Raw genomic sequence first — 20665 nt, 5'->3', positions numbered from 1 at the left:
ACGTCACCAGTCCTTAAGTTTGACTTTCACATGACAGCAGAGGACATAAGGCCCGTGGACCAGAACCCACCAAGAGGTCCATTCTGGTCCCACCAAGCCAGGAGCTTTAAAGGATTTAGACACTTTGTTTTGACATTTCAGGGGATTTTCACAATAAGTTTCAGTTAAACTGACTTCATTTTCAGGAACTGATGGAAAAATATAGAGAATTTAATTACAGACACTGAATTTAAAGGTTCTTATAGCACTGGAGGAGGAGGAGGAGGAGGAGGAGGAAGAGGAGGGGGAGGAGAAGGAGGAGAAGGAGGAGGGGAGGAGGAGAAGGAGGAGGAGGAGCAGGAGGGGGAGAACAGAGAAAGAGGAGGAGGCGCAGGAGGAGGAGGAGGAGCAGGGGGAGAAGGAGGAGGAGCAGGAGGGGGAGAACAGAGAAAAAGGAGGAGGAGGAGGAGAAGGAGGGAGAGAACAGAGCAAGAGGAGGAGGAGGAGGAGCAGGGGGAGGAGGGGGAGGAGGAGGAGGAGGAGGGGGAGGAGGAGGAGGAGGAGGAGGAGCAGGAGGAGGAGTAGGAGGAGGGGCGGAGGAGGAGGAGGAGAAGTAGGAGGAGGGGAAGAGGAGGAGGAAGAGGAAGAGGAGGGGGAAGAGAAGGGGGAGGAGGTGGAGGAAAACAGAGCAAGAGGAGGAGGAGGAGGAGAACAGAGCAAGCAGGGGAGGACGAGGAGGAGCAGGAGGAAGAGGAGGAGCAAGAGGAGGAGCAAGAGGAGGGGAGGAGCAGGAGGGGGAAGAGGAGGAAGGGCAGGAGGAGGAGAACAGAGGAGGAGGAGGGGGAGGAGGGAGAGGAGGACTGTGTGTGTGTGTGTGTGTGTGTGTGTGTGTGTGTGTGTGTGTGTGTGTGTGTGTGTGTGTGTGTGTGTGTGTGTGTGTGTGTGTGTGTGTGTGTGTGTGTGTGTGTGTGTGGTGTGATCCAGATGTTGGAGGACAGAGATGGACTGAGCTCTGCAGCATGTTAGTGATCAGCATGTTGATGAGACTCTTCTCCTCCTGGTGGCTTCAGCTGTTTGGACTTTACATTTCTAAACTCTTCCAGTCTGAACCTTCTTCAGTCTCAATGACTTCAACATCAAACTTTGTCCTCTAATCTCACTTCTTTCTCTCTTTATTCAGGTTGAGGGGCTGCAGGTTGTCAGAGAACAGCTGTTCTTCTGTGGCCTCAGCTCTGAAGTCCAACCCCTCCCTCCTGAAACATCTGAAACATCTGGACCTGAGTAGGAACGAGCTGCAGGATTCAGGAGTGGAGCAGCTGTGTGGTTTTCTGGAGAGTCCACTCTGTAGTCTGGAGACTCTGGGGTCAGTTGACTGTCTGTTACTGTTGTAGAAGGAGAAATGTTTGTGAGCAGCTGTGATGTGAGACTCTGATCCTGCAGTGAGAGATGGACTGAGCTCAGCAGCTTGTTACTGATGTGTGTGGACATGAGGAGGAGTGGGGATGTTGTGCTGACATGTGGAGGATGAGTGTGATGAAGATCCACAACAACAGAACAGCTCATTGATCAGGACACAGTAATGTGGAGCTGCTCATTTCTCCATCAACACATCTGATTGGTTCTCCTCATTCATTCTGCTGCTTTCTCTCTTTATTCAGGTTGAGGGGCTGCAGGTTGTCAGAGATCAGCTGTTCTTCTGTGGCCTCAGCTCTGAAGTCCAACCCCTCCCTCCTGAAGGAGCTCGACCTGGAATGCAACAACCTTCAGGATCCAGATGTGCAGCAGCTGGTTGGTCTTCAGCAGAGTCCAGACTGCAGCCTGCAGACTCTCAGGTCAGTAGATGTTGGAGTGAGTCCATGCTGCTTCCAGCAGGTTTCTACTAAACACAGTTAGTGTGAGAACAAAGATCCAGAGTTTGACTGCTCTGTGAGGCTGTGAGAGGAGAACGCTGAGCAGCTTCAGGATTGGACAGCAGAGGACACAGTCAGCCAATCAGAGGAGCCTCAGGCTTGTTGTGTTGGTCTGACAGTGGTGGTCCTTCATGAGCTCTGAGCTGCTGCTGTGGACAGGACTGAAGTCCTGGCTGCTCCACAGAGACTCTCCTCATCACCTCTCATCTCTCTCATCTCTCTGCAGCTGGAGGGGGAGCTCTCTGTCTTTCTGGGTGATGGACAAGTCAGGTCGGAGACGCTATGTGTTCTGAAGATCCACTGAGGAGAGCAGAGAGGACGCTGTGAGAATCCAGCATCGAACCAGGGTTCTCTGGATGTGACGCAGAACCATCACTGCGTGGACTGAACCTCTTCCTCTTCCTCTTCTTCTTCTTCTTCCTCCTCCTCCTACTCGGACTGCTCCTCCTCGGACTGCTCCTCCTCCTCCTATCATCCTCCTCGTCCTCCTCCTCGGCCTGCTTCTCCTTTTGCTGCTCCTCCTCTTCCTCTTCCTCTTAATCTTCCTCTTCCTCCTCCTCCTTCTCCTATACCTCCTCCTCCTGCTCTTCCTCTTCTTCCTCCTCCTGCTCCTGCTCTTCCTCCTCCTCGGCCTGCTCCTCCTCCTCTTCCTACTATTATTCCTCATCTTCCTCCTCCTCCTCCTCAGCCTGCTTCTCCTTTTGCTGCTCCTCCTCTTCCTCCCCATCCTGCTCCTCCTCCTCCTCCTCTTCTTTCTCCTCATCCTCCTCATTCTCCTCCTCTTCCTGCTACTCCTCCTCCTCCACCTCCTCCTCCTCGGCCTGCTCTTCCTCTTCCTCCTTCTCCTCCTCCTCTTCCTCCTCCTGCTCCTCCTCTTCCTCCTTCTATTCCTCCTCTTCCTCCTCCTCCTCCTTCTCCTCCTCCTCCTCCTCATGTGTTGGTTCATTGTGTTGGGCCTGGCCTCCATGGCTCACCCCCTCAGGACAAAGGAACATTTGGTCGCCACTGGAAAAATTCGCCATTGGTCATATGACCCCCACCAGGGGGTCCACAGCAACCCCTCCCTGGAAGCTGCATCCCTGCACCTCACCACCAGGGGGATCCACCAACTCCATCCACAGCCGTAGAAAACACCCCGGAAACTCTGAAGCCAACCCCGCTCTGATTGGCCAAGGCCATGGTGAGCACAGCAGGGAGCCGGACCATGATGCGCCGGTATAAAAGTCCAACCTGCGAAGACACACCGTCTCCAAGACGGATTCACGTCCATCCAGACGCAGGACTTCGTACGGAGACACAAGGAGCCACGTGTTAACTCACGTGGACCGGCCCAGAACTTTTTAACTCCCTTCTCTCTCTCCCCCTCCTTCACTAATCCACCGCCGCTCCTGTTATCTGATCAGATAAGCTCACACACACACAGTCACATTTAGCAGCCAAACTGCTATCTGGTGCTGCTAAACCACATCCACATCCATCACCAGAGTTCTAACTGCATGTCCCGTTAGAACTCCGGCGCTCAGAACCGGGCCCACAAAGTCCACCAGTCTTTATGGGAGTAGGTGAGACCGCGTCGTTCCGAGACCCCCTCGCGCATACTCGTGCAACGGGCGTCTTGTTTATCTGGTCGCTAAGCAACCGCTGCCTCCCCAGAAAGAGCGAGTCAAACGCCTCTAGTGGTCACGTGGGTCATTGAAATTCCTCTTGACATCCACCTGGTGGACACATCAGGCCATTGCGCTCTCCCTCTGCCCGCCACCGCATGCCCCTAGTGGTTGTCCTGGTCACCACACTGACCCGCCAACGTCTGCCTCCCTCTGGTGGACATTCAATGTCATTACACCCATTCCACTCATCACTCCAGGCCAGACACACACACACACACACACACACACACACACACACACACACACACACACACACACACACACACACACACACAAACACACACACTATTTGTACATAGTGTTTGCTGTTTAATAGATTAGATCTCCGTGTTAGATGTCGTTTGTTACTTGAATGTGTTGATTTATTAGACGATTTATGAATTATTTAGGAAATAATCCATTTTTATTAATAAACGCCTGTTAGCTGAATTGAACGATTCTTGGTGATTATTGTGTATTTATTGTTGACAATTCACTGGTTTGTAACAGTCTGTGCTCGGATCTCACACCTTCCCTTTTATTTAAGATTGTTATATTTTTACACAGAAATTAGGGATGCCCCGGTCCGATCGGTAGATATCGGATCGGGGCCGATATTAGTGATTTGTGAGTGATCGGAAATCGGCAAATCCAGCCGATCACCCCGCTGATCTACAAAAAGAAAAAAGAAAAAAAAGAACGCGATCCTCAACATCCCCTAATAACCACAACAATCAGGGACTAGAAGCTCCGGTCTAGCTGCAGAAGCTAGATGCAGGCGGAGCGGGGCCATAGAACTATAAAACTAGAGTTATATATTGTGGTTTATGTGTTTCTGTGCAGAAGTCTGCATCTAAATTTCTATGTGGTCTGTCTTCTTCTGCTTTCTTATTGTGTTTGGTGAGTCACAGCGCCCCTAAAGGCCCTGCATGTGTACTACATGCCCTGAAGCCTCGTGTTGGGGCTCACCATAGTGAGGTGTGGATGGAGGTTTGTTGGGAGAAGGCCAGGGAGAACAAAGATTGTTTTTTCATTGTGTGGATGTACCCCCAGTTTACAACAACAACTAAAGAAAAAGCCACACAGAAGCAGCACACTCGGTGCGGCTTTAAAATAAAGGATTTTAAAAAAAAAAAGGATCAGTCCCCACAGGGGAGCGATATGGCAAAAAAACTAACCCAGAAGGTTCCGCTAGTTTGAAGGGAGACTGGGATATTCTGATCAAGTTTTTGAGAGAACTATGCTCAGACTACTTTTGTCAAACAGGTTTTACCACTTTGAAGTAGAATTAAGTGTTTATAATTCACATTAACATGTAAATGTTTTGTGACAAAGCTTCTGCCAATACTGCTTCTAGCTTCAGACATCTTAGTTGCTCCAAAAATCGACTATTGAGTTTCTTTGCAAATAGCAATGTAAGTATCGGATCGGGAAAGTATCGGTATCGGCCGATACTCAATTCTGAAAAATTGGATTGGTATCGGGAGCAAAAAAGTGTGATCGGGACATCCCTAGCTTGCACACCTGACCCCCCCCCCCCCCCCCCCCCACCCACACACACACACACACACACACACACACACACACACACACACACACACACACACTCAGCCAATCACAGGCCACCTCGCTGTCATGCTGCGTTCATGAACCATAAAATTAGAGGAACCAACAAACATCATCATTGAATCATTACAACAATAACAACTGCAGAGATTTTACACTAGTTTTCTATTTTTCTTTAGTCAAAAGATAGAATGGCAGGAAGCCCCCCGCCTGTTCAGACGGTGGGGGTGTTGTAGACAGCTGTTGGAAATAACTAAAAAAGTTACTTGTAATCTAACTTAGTGACTTTTAAAAGCAAATAATCAGCAAAGTGACTAAGTAACTTTTAAAGGAGTAACTAGTAATCAGTAATACTACTTTTTCAAGGTGGTAACACTGCTTATGAGGGTCTAATCAGGGCTTGTTCATGATGGTGAGTTGATTGTTAGAGTTTCCAGATTGCAGATGTCACACCAAGTGGTGGAACACTCAAGGCTGGAGGAAAGAACAACCTGGTTCCCCTGGGCAGTGAAAGGTTTAAGGTTCCTTGTAAGCTGGCAAAGTTTGGAGTTCCTTCATGAGTTTACAGTTCTGTCATGAGCCCTTGGCGTATTGATGATGGCCTGCAGCAGCTGGCTACGACCCTGACAGACAGCATGCATAGCAACATCTCCTCCTTAGTATAGTGGAGAGTATCCCTGCCTGTCATATGGGAGCTGGGGGTTCAATTCCCTGACAGGGAATGCAGCTCTTTAGTTTACTTACTGATGACCCTCGGGTTCAGGTCAGAAATACCCTTTTAGTCACTTCCTTCCAGGTCACACAGCGTTTACCAAACATTTGAGTTGAAAAAGAGGAAGAAGAGCGCCCTCTAGCCAGGGGGATTAAAAGCTCACAGCACCTGCTATTCTCAGGCAGTCTCCCATACAAGCAGAGGGCGCTAGATGGCGCTGTTTGTTCAATAAATGTTTGAAAACACACTTCATTGCCAATCTTTCAGCCTCTATCTTCAAACCAACAGCGCCATCTGGTGGAGTCAGAAAATAAAGAAAATGGTTGATGAGGCTTCATTAGGCCGAGGCTCCATCGAGGCTCAGTGCCGGTGTAAGATTGTAAAAGGACCCTCATAGAATCTGAACCCCGAGGTCCATTTTCCACTGTAGGATATATGAACCCCTAATATTTGTACTGAAATGTTAATAGAATTTAAGAACAGAAATAAATATGAACAGAAACAACAACATATAATTTTAGATAAACTAGGAGAGAGAGAGAGACATACTGATGGTAGATTTTAAAAGAGTTAGAATCTTCTTGAGATTCCTTCAGTCTACAAGTTCATGATAGAGCAGCTTCATGAGTGACGCCAACATCAACACTTTAGGAGTGTTTAGTTGCGCCGATCTGTGTCCTCTCGCACCGGGGGATCGGACCAGTTCTCCGTTACTAGGGTCAGGTTCTAACTGCCTACAGATCTAAAATACCTGGAAGGATTCAGTAGAACGATTAAGCTGGTGACGAGGAAACTCGAATAGCCTCTAACTGCCTTCGTCCAGACGCCAATCCCGCTTTGTCCAACTATTAACTGTGCTAAACAGCCTCTTGAGGCACGGCCAATCAGTCGGTCACGTCTGTTAACAGCAGCTTTCCTCTAAATGACTATGGCACTTGGTGTACGTTGCTAGGTTTAGTTTAGAGGTTTGGGATAAACCTCGGGGATTAGTTTGTAACCCAGTTACCTTTTTTGGACTAGAAAAACCTTTAAGAACCTTTGTGATGTTATTGCACACGATCACTTAACTTTGTACTTCCATTCAGAATTCAGGGAATGACATAGGTGAATTTATTATGATAGTAACTCATTGAAAATTCATGAAACAGTACTTTAAATGCAATACTTATATTTATTGAGCATAGTTTGGCAAGGGTTAAGCTACAGCACTTGATTCAAACAAATACAAATGGTAACAACGATTCACAACTTTGATTATTAATAATACTTAGGATTAAAACTAATAAACTGAGCTTCTCTAAGTGGGTAACCTGATCTTTGTCTTTTTGGAGGGGGCTGGGTGAGGTGGCTTGGCCTTCGCAACCACGTATGGACCCGTCTTCAGTTGATCTCCTTTGGAGGGCGCAGGAAACTCAGTACAGAGTCTCGGTTGTCCCCGGGAAATCCTCCTGCGACAGGGAGAGGGGTGCAGCTGCCATGTCAATCTTGGTCCCGTCAGACTTTGCTCTGTAGCTGGGCTGGAAAGTCCCGAAAACACCACTCGATGCCCTCTGCCGTTCAGCGGTGGGTCCGTGGAGAGTCCCGGGCTTGCCCAACCCGGGCCGCGGCGTCCTCACCCCGGAGCTCCTCTCTCTTCTCCTTTTCTTCTTCCTCCGTACGGTTGAGTTGGGTGTCTTCCTCTGGACACTTCTTCCTAAGTTTGTCTGCGAGCGGATCGAGCTGTCCGAATCTCCGGAGATTTCTTCAGGGGAAGGCTCCTCTTCTGCGAGGCATCCTCTTCTCCGAAGGTCTCCGTCAAACTCTCTCTATTCTCTGTGGATCTGAACCTTTTATGCTCTCAAGTCCTACAGTCACTCCCCCCGTGAGTCACTCTCTCCATGACTTGCTGTCTTTGTGTTTCAGTGACTTGTGCGGTGATCTCAAAACACTTCGACTCCTCTTGACACATCACATCTTTACGGACTCATCCACTTTTTCTGGAACCAGAATCATCACATTTTCTGGACTCATCACATTTTTTCCTGGACTAATCAGATTTTTCTGGTCTCATCACATCTTTCCGGACTCATCAGATTTTTCTGGACTCAGACTCATCAGATGTTCTGGACTCATTCGATTTTTTTTTTTTTTTTCTGGAAAAAGACTCATCACATTTTTTCCTGGACTCATAACATGTTCCTGGACTCGTCCTATTTTTCTGGAACCAGACTCATCAGACTTTCTGGACTCATCATATTTTGTTCTGGACTCATCACATCTTTGTGGACTCATCAGATTTTTCTTGACTCAGACTCACCAGATTTTTCTGGACTCATCAGATTTTTTTTTCTGGAACCAGAATCATCACATTTTTGGACACATCACATTTATTTTCTGGAGTCATCAGATTTCTCTGGACTCCTCGTTTTTTTTCTGGACTCATCACATTTTCTTGGACTCATCCCAGTTTTCTGGGAACAGACTCATCAGATCTTTATGGACTCATCAGATTTTCTGGACTCATCAGATTTCTCTGGACTCATCACATTTTTTCTGGACTCATCACATGTTCCTGGACTCATCCCATTTTCCGGAAACGTATTCTCAGATCTTCTGGACACTTCACATTTTCTGGAATCATCACATATCTCTCGACTCGTCACATTTTTCTGGAAACATCACATTTTTTTTCTGGCCTCATCACATTTTTTTCTGGCCTCATCACATTTTTTTCTGGACTCATCACATTTTTTTTCTGGACTCATTACATTTTTTTTTTTTCTGGACTCATCGCATTTTTCTGGTCTCATCACATCTTTCCGGACTCATCGGATTTTTCTTGACTCAGACTCACCAGATTTTTCTGGACTCATCAGATTTTTTTTCTGGAACCAGAATCATCACATTTTTGGACACATCACATTTATTTTCTGGAGTCATCAGATTTCTCTGGACTCCTCGTTTTTTTTCTGGACTCATCACATTTTCTTGGACTCATCCCAGTTTTCTGGGAACAGACTCATCAGATCTTTATGGACTCATCAGATTTTCTGGACTCATCAGATTTCTCTGGACTCATCACATTTTTTCTGGACTCATCACATGTTCCTGGACTCATCCCATTTTCCGGAAACGTATTCTCAGATCTTCTGGACACTTCACATTTTCTGGAATCATCACATATCTCTCGACTCGTCACATTTTTCTGGAAACATCACATTTGTTTTCTGGCCTCATCACATTTTTTTCTGGCCTCATCACATTTTTTTCTGGACTCATCACATTTTTTTTCTGGACTCATTACATTTTTTTTTTTTCTGGACTCATCGCATTTTTCTGGTCTCATCACATCTTTCCGGACTCATCGGATTTTTCTGGACTTGGACTAATCTGATTTTCTGGACTCATCGGATTTATCTGCACTCATCGGGTTTTTTTTTTGGCCTCATCAGATTTTTTTATGGAGTCATCAGATTTTTATAGACTCAACGGTTATTTACAAACTCATCAGATTTTTCTGGTCTCGTCACATCTTTCCGGACTCATCAGATTTTCTGGACTCATCAGATTTTTCTGGACTCAGACTCAATGGATCTTTTTTTACTCATCACATTTTCCTGGACTCATCCCAGTTTTCTGGACTCAGACTCATCAGATTTTCCGGACTAATCTGATTTTTTTTCTGGAATCAGACTCATCGCATTTTTTCTGGACTCATCGCATTATTTCTGGACTCATCACATGTTCCTGGACTCATCGCATTTTTCTGGAACCAGAATGATCACATTTTCTGGACACATCACATTTTTTTCTAGACTCATCACATTTTCATGGTCTCATCACATCTTTCCGGACTCATCAGATTTTTCTGGACTCAGACTCGCCAGATTTTTCTGGACTCATCCCATTTTTCTGGAACCAGAATCATCACATTTTCTGGTCTCATCACATCTTTCCGGACTAAGACTCATCGGCTTTTTCTGGACTCATTACATTTTCTGGACTCAGACTCATCAGATTTTTATGGATTCTAGGTGAAAACAGAATAAAGTTTGTTTTTAAATTAAAGTGAGCACAAAAGTGGAAATGGGAGTTTTCTTTAATCAAATTTAAAATCAAGGTGAAAATATGATTTTTTATCAAATTAAAGTTACTATGAAAGTGAGAACAGGAGTTCCCCCCTCACCTCCAGAGGAACATAGAGAGTGAGCTACCAGCAGCTTCTCCCTGTGGAAGGGAACATCAGCCCTCACCTCCAGAGTGAACATAAGTCATGTCTGTATATTACATCCATCCATCCATCCATCCATGCATCCATGATGTGATCCAGTAAACATGTCCAAGCAGTAGTGTTGTGTTGTTGCTTCTCATTGTCAATAGAACTATGAGGAAGTATGAGAGGGACTGATACACTTGTATGATCACTGGACCTTTTGAAAGCAGTCAGACTCTCATACTGTACCAGTAGCATCTGTGTCATTCACAACCCGTCTCCATCTTAACTGGACTTTCTGTGTACACACATGATTTTGTGTTTTCATCTGTGGACTGGTGGCTAGTGAGTGTGTTGCCTTCAGTGGCAAAGGGAAATAAAACCTCTGCATGAACAGGAATCATGGAGCCTCCCCCTTCTCAGCTCCAAGTGTCCAAATCTGAACAGCTGGTCTGGGCTCTGAGTGGAAGCTGAGGTGGTCATGTGCCTGGGCCTCCAGACTAATCCACTCCAAGTCCAAGTCCGAGTGTAAAACTCACTCTCACTCTCACTCACACTCTCTCTCTCTCTCTCTCTCTCTCTCTCTCTCTCTCTCTCTCTCTCTCGCTCTCTCTCACGGTGCAACCTCAGCTCCGCCCACTGCTCCCAGAGTCCAGATCCATATTTCACTTTCTCTTGTATTGTTTGATTGTACACTCATAGTGACAGGGCGTCTTTTCCTTTATAAATGAGTTCCCAGTCATCCGATTGTACCTCAATAACTAGTTTATCCAGGGATTCCTCTCTTCTGACTCATTTGTAATGATATCCATCTGTTGTCTCTTTTAATCTTTCTGTGGTTTTTATTGGAAATAGTAAAAAAACAAACAGACATGAAATCACTGATATCATTGACTAATACACCACTTATTTTGATATTATGTATAACATGTGTAAATGCATTATCACTAAAGGTTGCACAATGAGAAGTGGTCCTGCTGGAATTCAATTAAAACTCCATTGTATTGATGAAATCTTCTACCTGGCTGGCTGCTGTAACCTACCTACCTACCTACCTGAATCTAATGATGACGTCATCACCAAGGTTGTGAAAAAGAACAATAATGAGCCTTTCATCACAAAGTGGATGGGAGAGGCACCGGATGGAGATCAACGGAGATCAAAGCCGGAGGAAATCTTGGATCTGAGCATCTCCATGGCAAAAGGCACTGATCTCTTGCTGGGAAGCAACAGTTTTTCTAAAATCCTTGATAAAATGAAGTTTTGAGGCCAGAGTAGAGCGAGGCGGGGTAGGAGACTAGATCTGGACCTATCAGAACCACATTTTATGTCTAATCTCTGTTATTACATGGACACAATCTGAAATAAATTCCTCGGAGCGTTCTGGTGTGGGTTCAACCTGCTATTTGGGGACTGATCATGGAACTACATGGTCACTCCAAGGGCTCATCCGGGAATTGAACTGCAACTGATTGTCATCAATAAGGCAGGAGATCAGGACTCCTGACAGCCTTGACAGAGCTCCTGGAATGACCACATCCTGACCAAAGTAAATGAAAACATTAGTCATGGCCGACCTTGAAGAAATGAAGCTGAAAGTACAACTGCTATTGGAGGATTTGTACCTTTATAGTACATAATGAGTTTCTCACAGTAAAAAGAAACTACAAATGACTGTGTTGCATTTGTTGCTATATAAATAGAGATTCATTGAATTGATGTCATGAGGCAATGCTGGGATTTGAACACAGGACCTCCTGTTTACTAGATAGGCACTTTGACCATCTAAGCCACAGCGCCTCCTTTGGTGACTTTTTAGTTCTGCATTACCTGGTGTCAGATGTACTGCAGGAAAATATTTACATTTGATAGCAGTCTGATAAAAACATAAAAAAAAACAAAAAAAAATACACGTCTGATTCTGATCTGAAAGAAATCAGACATCACAGTATTAATGAATAACCGTTAGCCGCGACCTTTATCTGACCAGGTGTGTGCAGGTCGTGTGGCTGAGCGGTCCAAGGTGCTGGATTAAGACCCCAGTCTCTCAAGAGGTGCGGGTTCAAATCCCAACACTGCCACTTTCAAAGGTTTGGGAGGATTTACTACCTCTATTCAGCACGACAGTATCATCAGTTCTGCTCCTGGTACATTGGAGACTTACTCTTAGATCAGGGGAGTCCAAACTCAGATCCTGGAGGGCCTCAGCCCTGCATGTTTTCTATGTCTCCCTTCTTTAACACTCCTGAATGGTTCATCACCACATTCAGCACAAAGCTCCATAAGGAGCCACTCATTGCAATCAGCCATGTTGAAGCAGGGAGACGTGGGAAACATGCAGGGCTGAGGCCCTCCAGGAACTGAGTTTGAGAACCCTGATCTAGAGCATGATCTTTGACCCCATCAGCTCCCTGGGAGCTTCACCCTCTCACCAACTCTTTCATACTCATCCTGTTTGAAATAAATCCTTTCCTCCACTCAGTATGTGCCGGTACGTTATGATACAGTACGGGTTTCCATGTGTTTTCACTGACTAAAGTTGTGGATGGTTATTTGGTTGTAGTCGAGCTGCCTTGCCCTCTCATCCCCTCATCCTTGACGGAGTTGTCACGTCAGAGGGCAGAACCTATATCCCTCCAGTGCGCGCACTCCGGAGGAGGAGAAAACAAAGCACACGAGTGATCGGAAGCAGAGAGTGACACAGGTGGCTCAATCAACGCGGGCAGCGCGAGACAAAACAGCCAAAAGGATCTCGAGCGTGGTAAATCCATCGTGCAGGCGATCTCCCCAAAGGCACGTCAAAAGACGTCAGAAGAAGAGCCGGTGAGCGCCGCCATGACTGTTTACATTGCGAGAGTAGCTGACTCTGTGGTGCGTTCATGCGCGCTGGGAATCAGAAGGCACGAACATGTGAACAGAACTCTTTTGATTTACAACGATCGATCGTTGATTGTGAGAAAACAGTGAAGAAAATATAGCTATAATTCTGAAATTAGAGTTTCTGAACTGTTTATTTGTATTTTGAATCGTGGATTGAATCATGGATTGATTATTTGATTTACTAAAGTAAATGTTTGATTTGCTAAAACTTACTAGAATAAAAAGTGTTAAGAATTAAGGGGGAAAGTATGAATACTTAGTAGGCATGTGGAAATTATTATTTTGTGATTTCAGTTTCTTATTTTGTGATGGTAACACCATAAGACTGCTAAAAAAGGTACACTTAGTTAAAATACAATTTAAATTCTTAAAGAGAAAAACACAGAATGGAAAATGTGCTTGTTGTTAAGAAAGGTGTGAAACTCTGTGAATCTGAAAACAAACCATGTGTACATGTGCTGATCCTGCATTCCCTTTGTTCCTTTGAGGTTTTTCCACCTGCTGCAAATGACTGCAAAAGAAAATAAAAGCAGCCAATTCGCAAAGAGTGGAGTCCTGTGGTTCAGTTGGGAGGATGTCCTATCAAGTGGGGACAATCTGCAAAAATATAAAGGCACTTGACAATGGTACTGAAAGTACTGTACCAAACCGTCACCCTCATGCTTGATGATGTGGACTTGTTGGGTTTCTCCTGTAAAAATACCAAGAAAGGACTGTGTTGTATTTGGTGGTATATAAGTAAAGATGAACTGAGTTAAAGTCATGAGGCACTGCTGGGATTTGAACCCAGGATCTCCAGTTTACAAGACAGGTACTTTGACCAGCTAAGCCACAGCGCCTCCTTTGGTGGACTGTAGTGCTGCATTACCTGGTGTCAGAACTTGTTGAAGTGAAACTCAGAGAGCAGAGGGCATCGTACAGGTGTTCCTCACCTGTTGAACTAATGCTGGATTGACAGAAGAGTGGCTTCATGACAGCTGGGGAACATCTGGACCTGATGTCACAAAGCTTCCACATTGTGACATCACAGTGATGTCACAAAGACTCCACATTGTGACATCACTGTGATGTCACAATGTGGAAGCATGGTAACAGACACATGACAGTGACCCAGCGTAACCCAGGATCCAGACAAGTGTAACCAGTGTGGATCAGGGCTGCTCCATGTGATGTGATCAGCTGAAACAGATGTTAACCAGGTGTGAACGGCCCAGAAAGACCTGATGAGACACACAAGCTGAAGAGGCTCTGACAGAACTCACTTCTCTGTCTGACAAAACAAACTCCTCCACTTCTTATCATCTTCTTATCATTCTTATCATCCTGTCTTCTATCAGCTGTTCTTGTGATGATGTCATGGTTCTGAAAGAGTTCTGCTCCTGCTCCTGTATCCATAGCAACTGTGGATGGAGCTTCAAATAGCCACAGTCCACCGTGGTCCCTGAAGGTCTCCTGTGTAGGACTTTACAGTCGTCCTTCATCACTACACAACTTAGGGTATGAAGTTACTACGAAGCAGGTGATCAACTCAGTAATCCAACCCAGGCTGTTCCTTCCTGATCAGAGCTCGATCATATAAAAGGGGATGATGTTTTGAGGCTCCGCCCCCCGTGTGACCCTGTTTGTTTGTTGGAATATTAATTCCTCACTGTGACGGCAGCTTTTGTTGTCCTGGTGTTACTATGTTGTATCACTGGATCAAGGTGACTGTTACTCAGTACTACACTTATTATACAGTTCTTTACATGTGTGATCAGAGTCCTGCCCTGATCATTTCCATAGACCAATATAGAGTCACAGTGATAGCGCCACCTGGTGGATGGACAGGATGTTCTGCATAACGACCCTGTAATTCAACCTTTTTCAAAGATCAGGATGAAAAAATATCTTAACATTGTTTTTTGACTTTCTATCAAAATGCATTAAAACAAACTAACTCTTATTTTATTTTCTCATGAGTGGAACTAAAACTCTTCTGTAGTAACAAGTTGGTCTGAGTTTCTTAAAGAAACAAACATATTCAACAATGTTTTTACAGTTTGGATGTGATATTATCAAATAGTTCTGTCAATTCTTAAAATAAAAGAAGTGACCCCCACAAGTAGGTCAAGAAGTTTGTTTTCTACTGCATGAATTTATTGATTTTTATGTATGTATGTATGTATGTATGTATGTATGTATGTCTGTCTGTCTGTCTGTCTGTCTGTCTGTATGTTTGTGTGTATGTATGTATGTATGTATGTATGTATGTATGTATGTATGTATGTATGTATGTATGTATGTATGTATGTATGTATGTATGTATGTTTGTGTGCAGGAAGATGCGCAGGAGGAGGTGCAGGAAGATGTGCAGGATGTGAGCAGGAGGAGGTGCAGGATTGTGCAGGAGGATTCGCAGGAGGAGGTAAAAAGGAGGCACAGGAGGAGGTGCAGAAGGAGGTGCAGGATGAGGCATAGGATGTATCCAGGAAGAGGCACAGGAGGAGGCGCAGAAGGAGGTGGAAGAGTAGGCGGAGGATGTGTGCAGGAGGAGGCGCAGGAGGAGGTGCAGAAGGAGGCGCAGGATGAGGCGTAGGATGTGTGCAGGAGGAGGCGCAGTATGTGTGCAGGAAGAGGAGGAGGGGGTGGAGGAGGAGGCACAGAAAGAGATGCAGGAGAAGGTGCAGGAGGAGGTGCAGGATGTGTGCAGGATGAGGTGCAGGATGTGTGCAGGATGAGGTGCAGGATGTGTGCAGAAGGAGGTGCAGGAGGAGGCGCAGTATGTGTGCAGGAAGAGGAGGAGGGGGTGGAGGAGGAGGCACAGAAAGAGATGCAGGAGAAGGTGCAGGAGGAGGTGCAGGATGTGTGCAGAAGGAGGTGCAGGAGGAGGTGCAGGATGTGTGCAGGAGGAGGCGCAGGATGTGTGCAGGAAGGGTAGCAAGAGGAGGCACAGGAGGAGGTGCAGGAGGAGGCACAGGAGGAGGCACAGTGCAGGGTGAAAGAGGAGGCACAGTATTGTGCTGGAGGAGATGCAGGATGAGATCGAGGATGTATGCAGGAAGAGGGGCATGAGAAGGTGCAAGAGGAGGCGCAGAAGGAGGCACAGGATGTGTGAGGGAGGAGGCGCAGAAGGCGTTGCAGAAGGAGGCGCAGGATCAGGTGCAGGATGTGTGCTGGAAGAGGAGGAGGGGGTGGAGGGGGTGGAGGAGGAGGAGGGGGTGTAGGAGGAGGAAGATGAAGAGGAGGATGGGTGGAGTAGGAGGCGCAGGAGGAGGTGCAGAAGGAGGTGCAATAGGAAGCGCAGGAAGAGGTGCAGGAGGAGGCGCAGGATGAGGCTTATGACGTGTGGAGGAGGAGGCGCAGAATGTGTGCAGGAGGAGGTGTAGGATGTATTCAGGAGGAGGCACGGGATGTGTGCAGAAGGAGGCGGAGCAGGAGGCGCAGAAGAAGTTGCAGGAGGAGGTGCAGGAGGAGGTGCAGGTGAGACGCCGGATGTGTGCAGGGAGAGGCGCAGGAGGAGGCGCAGGAGGAGGTGCAGGTGAGACGCCGGATGTGTGCAGGGAGAGGCGCAGGAGGAGGTGCAGGTGAGACGCCGGATGTGTGCAGGGAGAGGCGCAGGAGGAGGTGCAGGAGGAGCTGCAGGTGAGACGCCGGATGTGTGCAGGGAGAGGCGCAGGAGGAGGTGCAGGTGAGACGCCGGATGTGTGCAGGGAGAGGCGCAGGAGGAGGTGCAGGTGAGACGCCGGATGTGTGCAGGGAGAGGCGCAGGAGGAGGTGCAGGAGGAGCTGCAGGTGAGACGCCGGATGTGTGCAGGGAGAGGCGCAGGAGGAGGTGCAGGTGAGACGCCGGATGTGTGCAGGGAGAGGCGCAGGAGGAGGTGCAGGAGGAGGTGCAGGTGAGACGCCGGATGTGTGCAGGGAGAGGCGCAGGAGGAGGTGCAGGAGGAGGTGCAGGTGAGATGCCGGATGTGTGCAGGGAGAGGCGCAGGAGGAGGTGCAGGTGAGACGCCGGATGTGTGCAGGGAGAGGCGCAGGAGGAGGTGCAGGTGAGACGCCGGATGTGTGCAGGGAGAGGCGCAGGAGGAGGTGCAGGTGAGACGCCGGATGTGTGCAGGGAGAGGCGCAGGAGGAGGTGCAGGAGGAGGTGCAGGTGAGACGCCGGATGTGTGCAGGGAGAGGCGCAGGAGGAGGTGCAGGAGGAGCTGCAGGTGAGACGCCGGATGTGTGCAGGGAGAAGCGCAGGAGGAGGTGCAGGTGAGACGCTGGATGTGTGCAGGGAGAGGCGCAGGAGGAGGTGCAGGAGGAGGTGCAGGTGAGACGCCGGATGTGTGCAGGGAGAGGCGCAGGAGGAGGTGCAGGTGAGACGCCGGATGTGTGCAGGGAGAGGCGCAGGAGGAGGTGAAGGTGAGACGCCGGATGTGTGCAGGGAGAGGCGCAGGAGGAGGCGCAGGAGGAGGTGCAGGTGAGACGCCGGATGTGTGCAGGGAGAGGCGCAGGAGGAGGTGCAGGAGGAGGTGCAGGTGAGATGCCGGATGTGTGCAGGGAGAGGCGCAGGAGGAGGTGCAGGAGGATTTGCAGAAGGAGGCACTGGATGAGGCGTAGGATGTGTGCACTTGACTTGCTAACTGTCGCTTGTTGTCACTTATTCTGCAGCCGAGGAGTCGCAAGGAGGATCCCCGGGATCACTAGCGCCCTCTACCATGAGGCAGGAGAACTGCGTGCCTCACCCAGTGCGTCTTCGCAGCCGTTTTATGATTACTCAGCACAGGAAACACGTTACACACATACAGTTGTTGACAAAACACACTGTACATTGTATACCTCAGTTAACTAAACTATGGACATTTATAATCTAATTCATATAGCAAAAGTGTTTGAACATTTTAACAGCGACATACAGAGAGATAGCAATACGGTCTCACTGCACAGCAGGCCGGCAGTTAGCCCAGTCATTACGCAATCCATGGTGAGGCTCAGCTGGCTGCCGCCTCACCGCAAGTCTCTTCTCAGTGTTTGAACGGTAAATGTGAACATTCAGCGGTTTTGAATAAAAAAGAATCACTGGATACATATAACAATTTAATTCATTTTTCTTTTTACATTTTTTTTCTTTCCCCGATGGCAGGTGAGGCACTGCCTCCACCTGCCTCCCCTGACTGCACGTCACTGGTTTGTATGTATGCATGACTGCACGCATCATCTCCTCTCAGGGGCCCAGGAATCTTCCTACAACGTAAGACTGTCGAGGGGATGAGCGATTTGTAGCTCTCCTTCATTTCAAGATCGGATTTCCCACAAACCGGAGTCACACTCCACAGTTCAGTTTACACTGAGAAGTGCACTGGAGGCTTTTACAAAGAACAGGGTTCCTCTTATCTGAAAACAAGGCCCTTCATCCCTCCTTCCCATAAAAGATCCCGGTGGAGGAATACAAGTCGTAATAGATGAGAAAGAAGGTTGGTACAATGAATGTGATAACCTTTCGTAAGATTATTCCAACAATGGGAAAGGCCGAAAGGCTTAAAACAATGTCGTTAGCACGAGGCCACGAGTTGCCGCTGTCGTTTTTGTCATAACACCACACACACACACACACACACACACACACACACACACACACACACACACACACACACAGAACAACACGCTCTAAACATTGACAATGGGAGAACACGGACATTCTCGTGGACAGACGATCAAGTTGGATTGTTATTCCGGTCACTGTCGACTATGAAACTAAGAAGTCCCCGGAGAACGACTGGGAATCACCACGCTCTGGACGCCACTGAGCATGTGCAGAAGAAACTATTTACTTCAGCTGTGGTGTACACACGCACTGGCTTCTTTTTGTTTTTGAAGGATTCCTAAGGATTCTGAATGTTTTCAAAAATGTCGTTTTCCACCATTTTAATGTCGACCGAGCTTTTTCAAAAAGGTCTCACCCAAAACACACAAAGCACCGTTGTTGCGTCAATAGATCCCGGAACAAAATGAAAGTTTTACATTTTCAGTTCCGTAAACATGTTGTGGCGTAAACAGATTTACACACGATGCTTTACATTAAATGATGGCGTGCCTGGAAGTCGAAACAGACGTTTTCTTATACTGTTTTTGGTCAATTAATAAGATTAGTCCTGATTGGTCCTGAACAGTTTTCCAACCCATAAATCCCGGCAGTCAACAACAACAACTCTGTCTTTGATTTCAACCACCCACCATCTCTCATGTTGTCATTTCACCTCAATAGTTCACCACCACCTGGAAACCGTGGTCCACCACCTGGAAACCATGCTCCACCACCTGGAAACCATGGTCCACCACCTGGAAACCGTGGTCCACCACCTGGAAACCATGCTCCACCACCTGGAAACCGTGGTCCACCACCTGGAAACCGTGGTCCACCACCTGGGGAAACCGTGGTCCACCACCTGGAAACCATGGTCCACCGCCTGGAAACCGTGGTCCACCACCTGGGGAAGCCATGGTCCACCACCTGGAAACCATGGTCCACCACCTAGAAACCATGGTCCACCACCTGGGGAAACCATGGTCCACCACCTGGAAACCATGGTCCACCACCTAGAAACCATGGTCCACCACCTGGGGAAACCATGGTCCACCACCTAGAAACCATGGTCCACCACCTGGAAACCGTGGTCCACCGCCTGGAAACCATGGTCCACCACCTGGGGAAATCATGGTCCACCGCCTGGAAACCATGCTCCACCACCTGGAAACCGTGGTCCACCACCTGGGGAAGCCATGGTCCACCGCCTGGAAACCATGCTCCACCACCTGGGGAAACCATGCTCCACCACCTGGAAACCGTGGTCCACCACCTGGAAACCATGCTCCACCACCTGGAAACCGTGGTCCACCACCTGGAAACCATGGTCCACCGCCTGGAAACCATGCTCCACCACCTGGAAACCATGCTCCACCACCTGGAAACCGTGGTCCACCACCTGGAAACCATGGTCCACCACCTGGGGAAATCATGGTCCACCACCTGGAAACCATGGTCCACCACCATGGTCCACCACCTGGGGAAGCCATGGTCCACCACCTGGGGAAACCATGGTCCACCACCTGGAAACCATGGTCCACCGCCTGGAAACCATGCTCCACCACCTGGAAACCGTGGTCCACCACCTGGGGAAGCCATGGTCCACCGCCTGGAAACCATGCTCCACCACCTGGAAACCGTGGTCCACCACCTGGGGAAGCCATGGTCCACCACCTGGAAACCATGGTCCACCACCTGGGGAAGCCATGGTCCACCGCCTGGAAACCATGCTCCACCACCTGGAAACCATGCTCCACCACCTGGAAACCGTGGTCCACCACCTGGAAACCGTGGTCCACCACCTGGAAACCATGGTCCACCGCCTGGAAACCATGCTCCACCACCTGGAAACCATGCTCCACCACCTGGAAACCGTGGTCCACCACCTGGAAACCGTGGTCCACCACCTGGGGAAGCCATGGTCCACCGCCTGGAAACCATGCTCCACCACCTGGAAACCGTGGTCCACCACCTGGGGAAGCCATGGTCCACCACCTGGGGAAACCATGGTCCACCACCTGGAAACCATGGTCCACCGCCTGGAAACCATGCTCCACCACCTGGAAACCGTGGTCCACCACCTGGGGAAGCCATGGTCCACCGCCTGGAAACCATGCTCCACCACCTGGAAACCGTGGTCCACCACCTGGGGAAGCCATGGTCCACCACCTGGGGAAGCCATGGTCCACCACCTGGAAACCATGGTCCACCACCTGGGGAAGCCATGGTCCACCA

At 48.2% G+C, this 20665-nt stretch overlaps 1 long non-coding RNA gene across 1 annotated transcript; it reads left to right on the top strand.

The window, feature by feature from the left end:
* The first annotated feature begins 821 nt into the window (after positions 1-821).
* On the top strand, positions 822-3982 carry LOC308128357. Its single transcript, XR_013936559.1, has 3 exons — positions 822-1342; positions 1638-1811; positions 2116-3982. It is a non-coding gene; the product is annotated as an uncharacterized lncRNA (long non-coding RNA).
* Positions 3983-20665: the final 16683 nt, after the last annotated feature.

The sequence above is a fragment of the Lipophrys pholis genome, assembly GCF_963383615.2.
Source record: "Lipophrys pholis genome assembly, contig: SCAFFOLD_55, whole genome shotgun sequence".
Classification (NCBI taxonomy): Eukaryota; Metazoa; Chordata; class Actinopteri; order Blenniiformes; family Blenniidae; genus Lipophrys; species Lipophrys pholis.
This window is presented reverse-complemented; position numbering and strand designations above follow the sequence as displayed.